Source organism: Asterias amurensis, chromosome 22 (assembly GCF_032118995.1).
Source record: "Asterias amurensis chromosome 22, ASM3211899v1".
NCBI lineage: Eukaryota > Metazoa > Echinodermata > Asteroidea > Forcipulatida > Asteriidae > Asterias > Asterias amurensis.
The window spans coordinates 11,406,743-11,419,188 of NC_092669.1; the positions used below are offsets into that span (position 1 = coordinate 11,406,743).

General features: G+C 35.7%; 1 long non-coding RNA gene across 1 annotated transcript; it reads left to right on the forward strand.

The window, feature by feature from the left end:
• Positions 1-219: 219 nt before the first annotated feature.
• LOC139954006 (uncharacterized) lies at positions 220-7,237 on the forward strand. Its single transcript, XR_011788040.1, has 3 exons — positions 220-291; positions 1,426-1,572; positions 2,933-7,237. It is a non-coding gene; the product is annotated as an uncharacterized lncRNA (long non-coding RNA).
• Positions 7,238-12,446: the final 5,209 nt, after the last annotated feature.

Sequence of the window (12,446 nt, forward strand, 5' to 3'; positions counted from 1 at the left end):
CCTCCCCGGCCCGACCTGTACAAGGCCCTTTCCGAAACTACGGTATTTTGTGTTCTCCGGCTTAGACAGTATTTTGAAAACCAATAGAAACGGAGCCCAAAGCCTGATAGTTCACAGCGTAAGCCATGGTTTCGAAAAGGGCGTGATAATAATAATAAATTGTGTTCATTTCAAGAGGGCGCTGTGGTTCTGCGCATGTGCATTCAGTGCCGCACACAACACAATTTTCGTAAACATGTCGTCTGCTCACACGAAGGTTTCAAGTCAAGATGTTTTCATCACAAAGCATCGGTAAGTAATGATTTGTTTGTATAGTTTGATAGATTAGTTGTTTGGAAATAGCTCGTAGATTCTTTGTGTGTATCTAGATGCCGTGGGATACAGTTTTAGTACCGTTTTTATCGTGAGATTAAAAACAAAACTTGTTGTTTGTTAAAAAACTCAAATGGTTGTAAACCATGTAAACTGAATGCCTTTGCCCACTGCAGTTTACTTTAGTATTCCTAACTATGACGTTGTTAGTAATTCGAGCAAATTATCTTTGGACGGGCTACAGCCTAATAATGTGTTAGAAGTCACTAACAATTATAACAGTTAGCCTCAGGCCCAGGGTGGGGGGGGGGGGGGCAGAACCAGCAGAAGGTTCATGAGTTGATGACAACTTGTTGGCTCAGCAGAGCAGGGGATCGGTGGTTTCGCTCCCAGCCTTTTCATCTCAGGCAGGGGCAGGCTCTGACCTCCTGTGCCCTGTGGTCCCAGGTTTGATTCCTGGACCAACACCTTGCATGTGGATTGGGTTTTTTTAGTCCCTACCTGACTGCAGGGGTTTAGTGGGGTTTTCCCCTTTCGTCCAAAGGCAAAACTTAATTTTCTTCTTCTTTAAAGTTAAACAAAAAGTTGGTGTGATGTTTCCAATCTATTGGATGCTTTGCCGACTGCATAATTCAGTTTCAGTATCTTAGTATGGTGAAGCGTTACTGAGTCACTGATCACACAAAAATGTATTCCCACTGGTTGGACTAATAAAAATGTTACAACTATATGATCTGAATGACAATTGATTGTTATTGACTTTGACTGAGCTGAGTAACAAGGGTGTTTAGTATAGAGAGCAAGTTTTTGTGATTCTGAAGACCGATTAGTAGTACTTCGAGAAAAAAAATATGCAAATAGTCCATAAACCTCCAAGTCTCTAGAAGTAAAGTTTGTACTCAGCCCCTACTCGACTCCTAAAACTTATCAAGGTTTGTTCGTGGCACAAACCTGAATACAGTTCTAGGAGAACGCAGCACGTACCTTCAACGTGTGTATCAGTTCAATCACAGGAGGAAGGGAAAGTTGTGAAGAAGTTTCAAATAAAAGATCCAAAAAGAAATAACCACTTTTTCACTCAAATTGTTGTTATGTTTTGTTTCCCATTTTTAGGAATCCTTGAAGTAACTTTGGTTTGTGTTCATCGTTATTGGTTACGGACGCAACAGACAGGGTTTTAGCCATCACCAAACATCACCACGTGAGGAGTCATCAGCAGATGACAGAACTGTTCCAACTTGAAAATGCAAATAAATACTGGTGAGTTATGACTTATTTTGCATATTTTTCTCGTCATCAGTTTTTGTTTTCAGCCAGTGTGTGCACTTTTACAACCAGCATTTACTTTAATCCCATCCTCCCCCTTTCTGTCAATCTTGAACCGCCCCCAAGATTTTACCCATTTTACAACCAGCCTGTACTTCAATCCCTACCCCCCCCCACTTTCTTTCAATCTTGAACCGCCCCCAAGATGTCACCCTTCTACTACACCAGCTTGTACTTTCCCAACCTCCTCCCCTTTCTTTCAATCTTGAACCACCCCAAGATTTAACCCCTTTTACAACCTGCCTGTACTTCAATCCCAACCTCCCATTTTCTTTCGGTCTTGAACCTCTCCCAAGATGTAACCCCTTCTACTACCAGCCTCTACTTCAATCTTGAACCACCCCTAAGATGTAACCCCAATACTACCAGCCTATATACTTCAATCCCCCACTTTTTTAAAATCTTTAACCGCCCCCAAGATGTAACCCCTTCTACTACCAGCCTGTACTTCAATCCCTCCCCCACTTTCTCTCAATCTGGAACCGCCCCAAGATGCAACCTCTTAATTACTACCAGCCTGTGCCAATTTCATAAAGCTATTAAGCAGAAAACACCAGCAAAATTTCTTTGCTAAGCAAAAAATGATTGGGGCACCAGTTGCAACAATGTAAACTTTAAGAAATTCTGGCTTGTAATAAGTTTCTGTTTAGCAAGATTTTATTTCTGCTTAGCAAGTTTTATGCTCACAGGCTTGATGAAATTGGGCACTGTACTTAAATACCAAACGTGCACCCTTCTTTTCTGTAAATCTGGACCGCCCCCAACCTGGAACCCCCCTCTGATACCAGCCAACAGAACTTTAACCCCAAAAAGGCACTCCATTGCACTTTGTATGCTGAACTACCCCTGTCTCACTTACAAGACTACAGAATTTATAATGTAATAAAACAAATCAAAACTGAAATTGGTTTTCATTTCATCCCATCATGGTTTTTTATTGCATTACTTTATACAAATAAAAACTTAAAGGCAGAAAATACATGTATGACATATACAATAATTTTACAAAAGAATATAGATTTTCAAATTGACATTCCAAAAGAGGTGCCCTTTTAAAACAAAATAAATAAGTCTGCCATGGCCTAAATCTGTCGTGTACAAAGTTTTTGTCCAGTCATTTTGTTATTCAATAAAAATTATATAAAAATAATCTTTTTCAAGGCACTGTTACACCAAAGCCCCTACACTTCTAATAATCTTTTAAATAAAAATGTGATACAGACTGTCAAAGTTGGATCAGTGGCTCTTATAATTTTGTATTAATTATTCTTTATTCTTGTACTTTTGTTTACAGGTTCAATTAACAGATGAGGAGCAGCAGTTTCATCACAAGAGATGCACCAGGTCTTTGATTGAGAACACTTGGCTTGAAGCTTCATCACAACTTCAAACAATTCATCATCTCTCTACTACAAGCTTCTATTATACATCAACTTTATAAACTAATGCTAGGATATTAAGGTAGGTTTTTTGTTTTGTTTATGAATTGTAAAAAGGCCTGTTTACATACACTTTGACTTCATCATCAAGATACTTAAAGGGCCTGTCAGTCACACTAAGTCAATTTATTGGCAACTTTTAGGCAACTGCTGCAGTGCACACAAACAAAACACTTTGATATCAAAGTGCTCTTATAATCATGGTCTCACTACCTCTAAGAAATTTATGTAAAAATTCTGTTGGCAATATCATTCCTTTTCTTGGGTACTGTCTTTAAGTGGCTGGCTATAAACTGCCTCTTGGGACAAGGACTTTTTGCACGTATTGTAGTCAATGCCCCAGGGATAGCCAGGGATATACAAAACAGTACCCCGCCCGGTGAGGCAGTAGCGGGGCGTGGAAGGAGTTAAAACCCACGGCTATTTTCACATCCCTGGCCATGTTCCCATTAGTCCAGGGTCTGTTATAACTGTGCACTAGACTTGAACACACTTCCTCTGAAAATGTTTTACCCTCCAATACATTATGCCAAAAAAAACGATGAGGTAAATTTGATGAAGTCTTCCGTTATGTAAACAGACCTTTACTAATAATCAGTCCAGATATTGCAACTGTTGATGTAAGGTATACAGATTGGTGCTGGCAGAAGAATGTGTATACAAATCTTCTGACTGCTGGTATTATACATTACAACAACCATCTCAGCAAAAAGCACCCAATGCATTGCAATGTCCACTTTTGTACTATCTGACTATTTGACTTATGCTAAACTGCAATTATAATGTGTTGCTATAGAATTACTTTTAAACTAAGTTAAAGGCAGTGGAAACTATTGGTAATTGTCAAAGTCTAGCCTTTACAGTTGGTGTATCTCAACATATGCATAAAATAACAAACCTGTGAAAAGAAAAAAACACTTTTGTCACACGAAGTTGCGTGCGTTTAGATGGTTGATTTCGAGTCCTCAAGTTCTAAATCTGAGGTCTCGAAATCAAATTCGTGGAAAATCACCTCTTTCTCAAAAACTATGGCACTTCAGAGGGAGCCGTTTCTCACAATGTTTTATACCATCAAGTTCTCCCCATTACTCGTCACCAAGAAAGGTTTTATGCTAATAACTATTTTGAGTAATTACCAATAGTGTCCACTTCCTTTAAAGTAATTCTAGCAACACATTTTAATTACAGTTTAGCATTAGTAGCTAAGTCATGCAAATCATTCATTCTTTGGGGGAATGTAACTTTCCTACAAAGACCTATGTTTGGGTTTATGAAACTTTCCAGATCAGCTTTGCAAAGTGTTGCCAATTAAAATAAATTGCTCAGAACTTGCCGGGCATACATCTGCTGAAGTCCTTCTGCCAGCACACATCTATAAAATAATGGAAAAACAATTAATTAGTGTAGTGTAGTATACAATAATGAATCTATGTGATGCTTACGTTGCTCACACGTATGGGGGTGTGACATAACTTTGTCAAAGATCACATCAATTGTGTCTAGTTCTGATTTACACACCAACTCACTCAATCGTTAAAATGTCAACAAATTTGTAAACACTGAGTATATGTATTTTCAGTTCTAAATTTGTGTACAATTTTAACAGCGCTTCTAGAAAGAAGAAGTTGAATGTGAGGAACAACAGTATAAATTGGTAGTATCAGGTTTTGATTTTAGACCGGACTCAAGCTCTGTCGCTGTTTCTATTCAGCAGCGTGTGGATTCGAGTTCCACTCAAGACACTTTTGTTCTCAAGCAAAACACTTAACCATTATTGATACGTAGTCGAAAGGGTTAGAACACCAGACTCAAGCTCTGTCGCTGTTTCTATTCAGCAGAGTGTGGGTTCGAGTCCTGGTCAAGACACTTGTGTCCTAAAGCAAGACACTTAACCATTATTGATACGTAGCCAAATGGATAAGAACACCGGACTCAAGCTCTGTCGCTGTTTCTATTCAGCAGTGTGTTGGTTCGAGTCCCGGTCAAGACACTTGTGTCCTAAAGCAAGACACTTAACCATTATTGATACGTAGCCAAATGGATTAGAACACCGGACTCAAGCTCTGTCGCTGTTTCTATTCAGCAGTGTGTTGGTTCGAGTCCCGGTCAAGACACTTGTGTCCTAAAGCAAGACACTTAACCATTATTGATACGTAGTCAAATAGATAAGAACACCGGACTCGAGCTCTGTCACTGTTTTTATTCAGCAGTGTGTTGGTTCGAGTCCCGGTCAAGACACTTGAGTTCTAAAGCACTACACATAACCATTATTGATAAGTTGAATGGATATGAGCTATATAATAAGTGGCCACTACTGTTATTGATTGTTACCATTTTAAAAAACTTAGGGTGCCCTTTTAATTGTGTGTGTTTGCCTTCATATAGATGAAAAGTTACAATTATTTTCTCATAGTCAACAATTAGTGGCGTAACCAGAGGGGCCTTACTTCCCCCAACATGAGACAAACTCAGGCACAAGTCGTTAAAATATCGGTTGCGGTAATAGTGAAACAGCTCTCGTGTAACCATCTTGCAATCTGCTTTACGGGTGACTTCTGCTCCCATCACTACCGCTTGTTTAATGACAAGTAAAAATGAAATATTCTCCGAAATGACGTTTTTGCCCCCATTTTGCCACTCCTCCCCACTCCCTCCCCAATCTCTGGTTACACCACAAACGTTGTAAACAACTTGGCTACTCAATATTGTTATGAATCATGTAAATTACTAACAGATAGAAGTCCTTTGGTAGAGTTTTAGATGCTCAAAGATCGTGTAAAATGATATCTTTTCCTCAAAATGGTGTAACTGTAAAATTATGTTTTTGCCTCCACTTGCCACCCCTCCCCCCTCCCTCCCCAATCTCTGGTTACACCACAAACGTTGTAAACAACTTGGCTACTCAATGTTGTTATGAATCTTGTAAATTACTCACAGATAGAAGTCCTTTGGTAGAGTTTTAGATGCTCAAAGATCGTGTACTTATTGTATTTCAATGCTCAGGACATGTTGTTTATATGGCAACCGTCTATGTCTAGTTCCCAGTCTCTAAGAATAGGTAATACAGTAGTGGATGGGTGTCTGACTATTTTTTCCTTTAATATTTATTGAGAAAATGTACGTGAATAAGTGTTCGTTTTCAGAGTTTATTCGTTGAAAATGAGTTGTTTTTGAATCGCAATGTATGTGAACTGTTTTAATTGTCTTAGAATTGGTAAAAAAGGTACAATAATTGGAAATACCGATGTACGAAAATGCGTTAGGTGTAGTATGTATTGTTATTGTAAGTTGAACCGTGGGCCTATGTATGTGTATACACATTGTTAAAGCCAATTAAGATGCATTTAAAGGCCGTTTTTTTAGTTAAGTTGTACATTTTGGATGAATTTTGAAGAGGAAATGTTTGGATTGATGTAATACAACGGTGTAAGCAGTGTGAAGGTGTTTAGAAGTATTTTGGGGACGTTTTGGTGATGTAAATCGTAAAGAAATTATGAGTTTCACGACTTTTGCACTTAAAATTATTTTTTTTTTCACCGATTTTGACCAAAATTAACGAGCGTACGTTTCAAGCGATTTTAAGAAAATGATTTTCAAAAAATGCGTAAAAAATGCAAGTTTTTGGTAAAAAAATCTTTTCTACCAACTTTTTTCACCAAAATTAACGAGCGTGCGTTTCAGGCGATTTTAAAATTTTGAATCACCGTTAAAAAAAAATTTAACGGTGATTTTTTTTTTTTTTTGCCCAAAAATGAAATTTTATTGAAAAATTCTTGCCTCCCCCTCACCCTCTCTTCCCGGTGCCGCCTCCCCCTCTCTCTCTGGTCCCGGTGTCGTCCCCTCCTCGTGGTTCCGCCGCCGTGTTGCCTCCTGCTGCTGCGTCTCCCTCTCCATGCGTCAAGACCTGTACATGTACCTGTGGAAGAAACGTGGGTTATTTCTTTATTTCGCTTACCTCATGGTCCGTGCCGGGGCTCGAACCTCTCATCTTGTCCTCGCGAAACTGTAACCTTATCCACTGGGCCACAACGATGACTGTACAGATCATACATTTTTTGGAGTGATGAATATTACACAATCACGTATGTATAGCACAGCGATATTTATTTACGGGTATAAATAATTAAATAGCCCCCTCTGTTGATCAAAGAAAAAATAAATAGCCCCCTCTGTTGGTCAAAATTGTCCAGTGTGTAATAAAAAAACTTGTTGCTGTGTTTAATGAGATAAGAAAAACGTTTTTGCCAATCAGTTATTTGAGTCCGATTTTGTATATTTAAGGTTTACGCTTTCTTAGGTCTATAATTAAACCCAAACATTTTAACCCACCATTTTAAAATAAAATATTTTAAAACAAAGACGATAACTCAAAAAGAACACATGGAACACTTTATTTTATTAAATCATTTCATGTTTTATTGGAACATAATTTTATATAAATGATAATAATAATATATTTTAGTAATAATAATAATTACAAAAATTAACACAAATTATTTTTTCAAAGTAACACTCAAATAAATTAAGAGATAAAATTCGCAAAAAAAGTACTACAGCAGGACAATCTAATTAAACAAGGATGGTGTGGTGTTTTTTTCAACACTGATGATGGAAACTCACAATAAAAGTGAAATAAATACCATAAATTTAGATAGATTTATGATAGTACAATCTATCCTCTCGATAGCGTGTCCTGCCTTCATATTACAAAACTAAGGTTTCTAATTCGAACATTACAGAATTTTTTTTTTCTAGAAACTAAGTTTCTAAAAATAAGCATAATTTTCAGCATGTAAACACATTAACTTAATTTTAGGGGTAACAACCAAAATCAGCTATGCAGACCTTTCCAGATATTTTCAGACATGTTTCTTAAAAATCAGTGTTTTCAAACTAAATTTAAAAGATGATATTTTTTATCCTGCAATCCTGTATCATTCCTTTAAAGACACCGGACACGTTTGGTAAGTGTCAACGACCAGTCTTCTCACTTGATGTACCTCAACTTATAAATGCATAAAATAACAAACCTGAAAATCTGAGCTCAATTGGTCGTTGAAGTTGCGAGAGAATAATGATGCTTGATTTGGGATCTCAAAATATAATTCTGAGGTCTCTAAATCAGATTCAAATATTTAAGTGGAAAATGACTTCTTTCTTGAAAACTATGTACTTCTGAGGGAGCCTAACAATTATTTGGGGTAATTACCAATAAAGTCCATTGCCTTTAACTTTCAGTTTATTGAAAGATAAATTTTATCAAAGGGTAGTTTTCAGTTGGGCCACACAGAAATGTAATCACGTTTCCTTTCACTGAATTTAGGTAAAATTTGGGCAACATTTGTCTTAACATTTTGGCTAAACAGAAATTAAGTCATGTTTTCTTTTCCCATTACAATGACAAATTTGTAGGCAGGTAGTCTTGGCCAAACAAAAATATAGTCATGTTTCCACTCAAAAAGGGTGAGTACACAGGTGGGCAATGCTTTTAGAAGTTTTATCCTGTAACACTGAAGACAAGGCGAGTACAACAACTTGCTAGGTGTTGCTAAAGTGGTCAACAAGTAGGGTATTCAGTATTCAGTATTACACTGAATTTACGTAACAGGTGGGCAACATCTCTTTTATTTTTAAGTAGTTAGGCCAAACCAAAATAAAGTTGTGTTTCCCATTACTTGTCAAGTTTAGCAAAATAAAAAGATAGTATTGTTGCAAAACCTGCCACCAATTTTTAGTGGTATAGGAAACATGGTTATATTTTTGTTTTGCCCATCAATCTTTACCACAAAAATATAATATTCCTTCCAAATAACAAAGCAGGTTCAAATATTCAGCCTTGATTTCTACACCATTGTCAGTGGATCATTATTCTTAAAAAGTAAGTAAGTTTTTCACAGTTTGACCAAATAAAGAGATAGCCTAGCTCCTTTTGTTACTACACTAGTTGGGCCGAACAAAACTATAATAATGTTACACTGAATTTGGGTAATAGGTGGGCAATTGTGTAATAGTTGAGCTAAACAAAAATAAAGTTATGTTTCCCATTACAGTGGAAAAAGAGGTAGTACACAGGTGGCCAACATTTTTTTTTTCTTTCAAAGTTTGGCTAAATCAAAAGATGTCGGGTTTGTCACTTTTTTTTTTTTTGGGGGGGGGCGTCTTGTGAAAATGTGTCATTCAAATGTAGGCGTGTGATATTTGCCAAACCTGCTACCAATTTTTAGTGTTATAGGAAACATGGTTATTTTATTTTTGTCCGCCCATCACCCCAAAAATTTAATATTCCATCCAAATTATAAAGCAGGTTCAAATACTCAGCCTTGATTTCTACACCCTTGACAGCATCAGCGAAACCTCCACTGTTGTCCACGCGATCAAACTCAGAGAAGGTTTTGGCAATTTAGATGTCACTGAGGATCCAAAGGGTGCCCAGGGGTTAAGGGGTGTCCATTCTGATGAATCCACTCAGGCAAAGTGTCTCTTCCATCACGGTTTCCTAAAATGCAAGACAAGGAGAAGATTGTTTACAACAGTTATACAGGCCTACTCCAGAAATTGACACAAGAATAATGGTCAAAGTACAATAAAACAATCTGACTTGAACTTAAAGGGGGAAAAATAAGCTATTTTATAGGGGCCATTCAAAATAGTCAATGTTGAAAACTTTGACAATGTTGTAACCATTGGCCCAAACAAAAATAAGGTTATGTTTCCCAATACAACTAAAAAAATGGGTACATTCACAGGTGCGCAATATTTTTTATTTTATTTTTCCAAATAAAAAGATAGTAATGTTTTCAAATACACTGACAAATTAATGGGTAGATAGGTGGGTGACGTGTTGTTTTTTCCACAGTTGGGCAAAACAAGAGGTAACATACCAATAATATGTTTCCTATAATTTTATAAAATATTATACTGTTGTTGAATAGTTTGGCAAAAGAAAAAAAAAGTATTCCATTTACAGTCACCAAGGGTTCAATGACAAGGCCAAAACCAGAGCCAGTAAACTGCAGGTGGCGTCTGTAAGTGTAACCTATTTTGCTTGGGACTGTCCCCACCCCCACCTCCCTGGTTAAAAGCCCCTAGGCCTGGTGTGTGTGCATACTACCCCTGTGTTTGAAGGAAGTCAGATCAAGAGCTAGGCCTAGGGCACTATTTTATATACGATCACTGCGAAATGTCCACACAATTCACCATGTGGACTTGGGCAAGGCACAATCTGCACAAACATTTCACTTTCAGTGATTCACACAGTGTTGCTACACAGGCACTCTGCATGCTGTGCTGGCACCCATCCAATCCCACGCCAAGTCCAGTTGCGGTGGTAACAACAGTGTAAATATGACTCATGAGTGGTACTGTGGAAATGTATGCTAAAATTTGAGCACATGAACAATAATAAGGGATTCCAGAATAAGAAGAACATAATTGCAGTCGAGTGACTGACAGTGACACTGCCTGCACTGTACTGTGACTGTAGCAGGTAGTCATGGTAGTGCCGCTGTCGCGTCGGTCTGCAGAGTTTGACAGGTCTCTTCTAAGCTTGGTCGGTGTTCATTCATAATCATACAAAACTTACTCAAATTGCCCATTATCTGCCATTAATTTGCACCCATTCTCCGGCTGGCTGTTCCCTGTTATTCTATGTGAATTCCAATGGTGACATTCGCATTCTCAGACGGCAGATAGCAATCGGAATACTGAGTGAAAAACGATCTTCCAAATCAAAACAACAACGCAGCATTTTCGTTGCAGAAGTCAAATTTCGCGTTGTTGTCTGGTCCCCATTCGTACTGCTGTTTCGTGCACATTTCTTTATACCAAGTTCTACGTAACAAATTTAGTTAATGGACCATACTATTTCTGTAACTTCTCAAATGAGGGCGCTGTTTACATTTTGTTTTCGTGTCAATCCTGTTGGCAATAATTATTGCCTGCACATTATTATTCCTATGAGAGAAAAATAGTCATGCTTTTGAAAAAAATGGCACAAACCTATGAATTCATCATAAACAAAACTAAGCCTTACCGGTCTATCCCTATTTGGTTTGGAAATATTATATTAGTAATTTATCCGAAGCAATGTTTGCTTAAACAAATAAGGCAATACTATTATTTTAAATTAAGCCGAACATTTTTGTTAAAAAAATCAGAAATTCATGGGTTTTTATCAAAAATTGAAATAATAATTATTATTTACGTATTATTAAGCCAAAACATTTTTGATAATTTCATGTTTTTTATTAAAAATTAATGTTCATCATAATGATAGGGGAACAGAAACATTTTTTATCAAAATAATTTTCAGCATAATTTTTGAGAAAATATTATTTTTTTAGTAATTTTGCCCGAAATATTTTCTTATAATTTTTTTTATCAATTATTATTGATAATATTTTTCAGAAATTCATGGGTAACTTAATAAGGAAATATTATTTTAGTAAGTTTAACCGAAACATTTTTTTATTAAAAGTCTTGTTAATTAATGATTTTTTTTATTTAAATTCAGAAATTCGTAGATTTTTAACAATTTTAATGTTCATTGTATTAATAAGGAAATATCATTTAAGTAACTGTATCCGAAACACTTTTGCTTAAAACTTTTGTTTTTTAAGATTTTCATAAATTCATGTTTTTTTTTATCAAAATCTGTTCATTAACCGATGAGGAAAATAATAAAAAAACATTGATAAAAAATTGATATTTTTAATAATTCTTTTCAGAATTCATGGGTTTTTATCAAAAATTTGTTCATAAAACTTAATGAGGAAATTTTTTAGTAAGCTTAACCGAAACATTTTTTTTTTTGAAAATCTTGTTAATTAATTAATTTAAAATAATAAAAAAACATAAGTTCGTAGATTTGTATCAAATTTTAATGTTCATTGTAATAATAAGGAAATATTATTTAATAACTGATTCGAAACACGTTTGATTAATATTTTTGTTTTTTAAGATTTTCAGAAATTCATGGTTTTTTTTTCAAAAAATGTTCATCAAAACTGATGAGGAAATAAAAAAAAATATTAAAAAATTGATATTTTTAATAATTTTTTTCAGAAAATCAGGGGTTTTTATCTTAAATTTGTTCATCAAATTAATGAGAAAATATTATTATTTAAGTTATTGAGCCGAAACATTTTTTGATAATTTTGATAACATTTATTTTATAATTTTGTCCCAGAAATTCTTGGTTTTATCAAAAAAATGCTTGTTGTAATAGAAAAGGAAATAATAGTAAGTAAAGTGGAAAATATTTTTCAAAAAAAAAATCCATCAGTTGATACTTTGTTTTCAGAAATTCAGGGTTTTTTATCAAAAAAATTCATAATAATTAATGAGGAAATATTATTTTAGTAAGTTAAG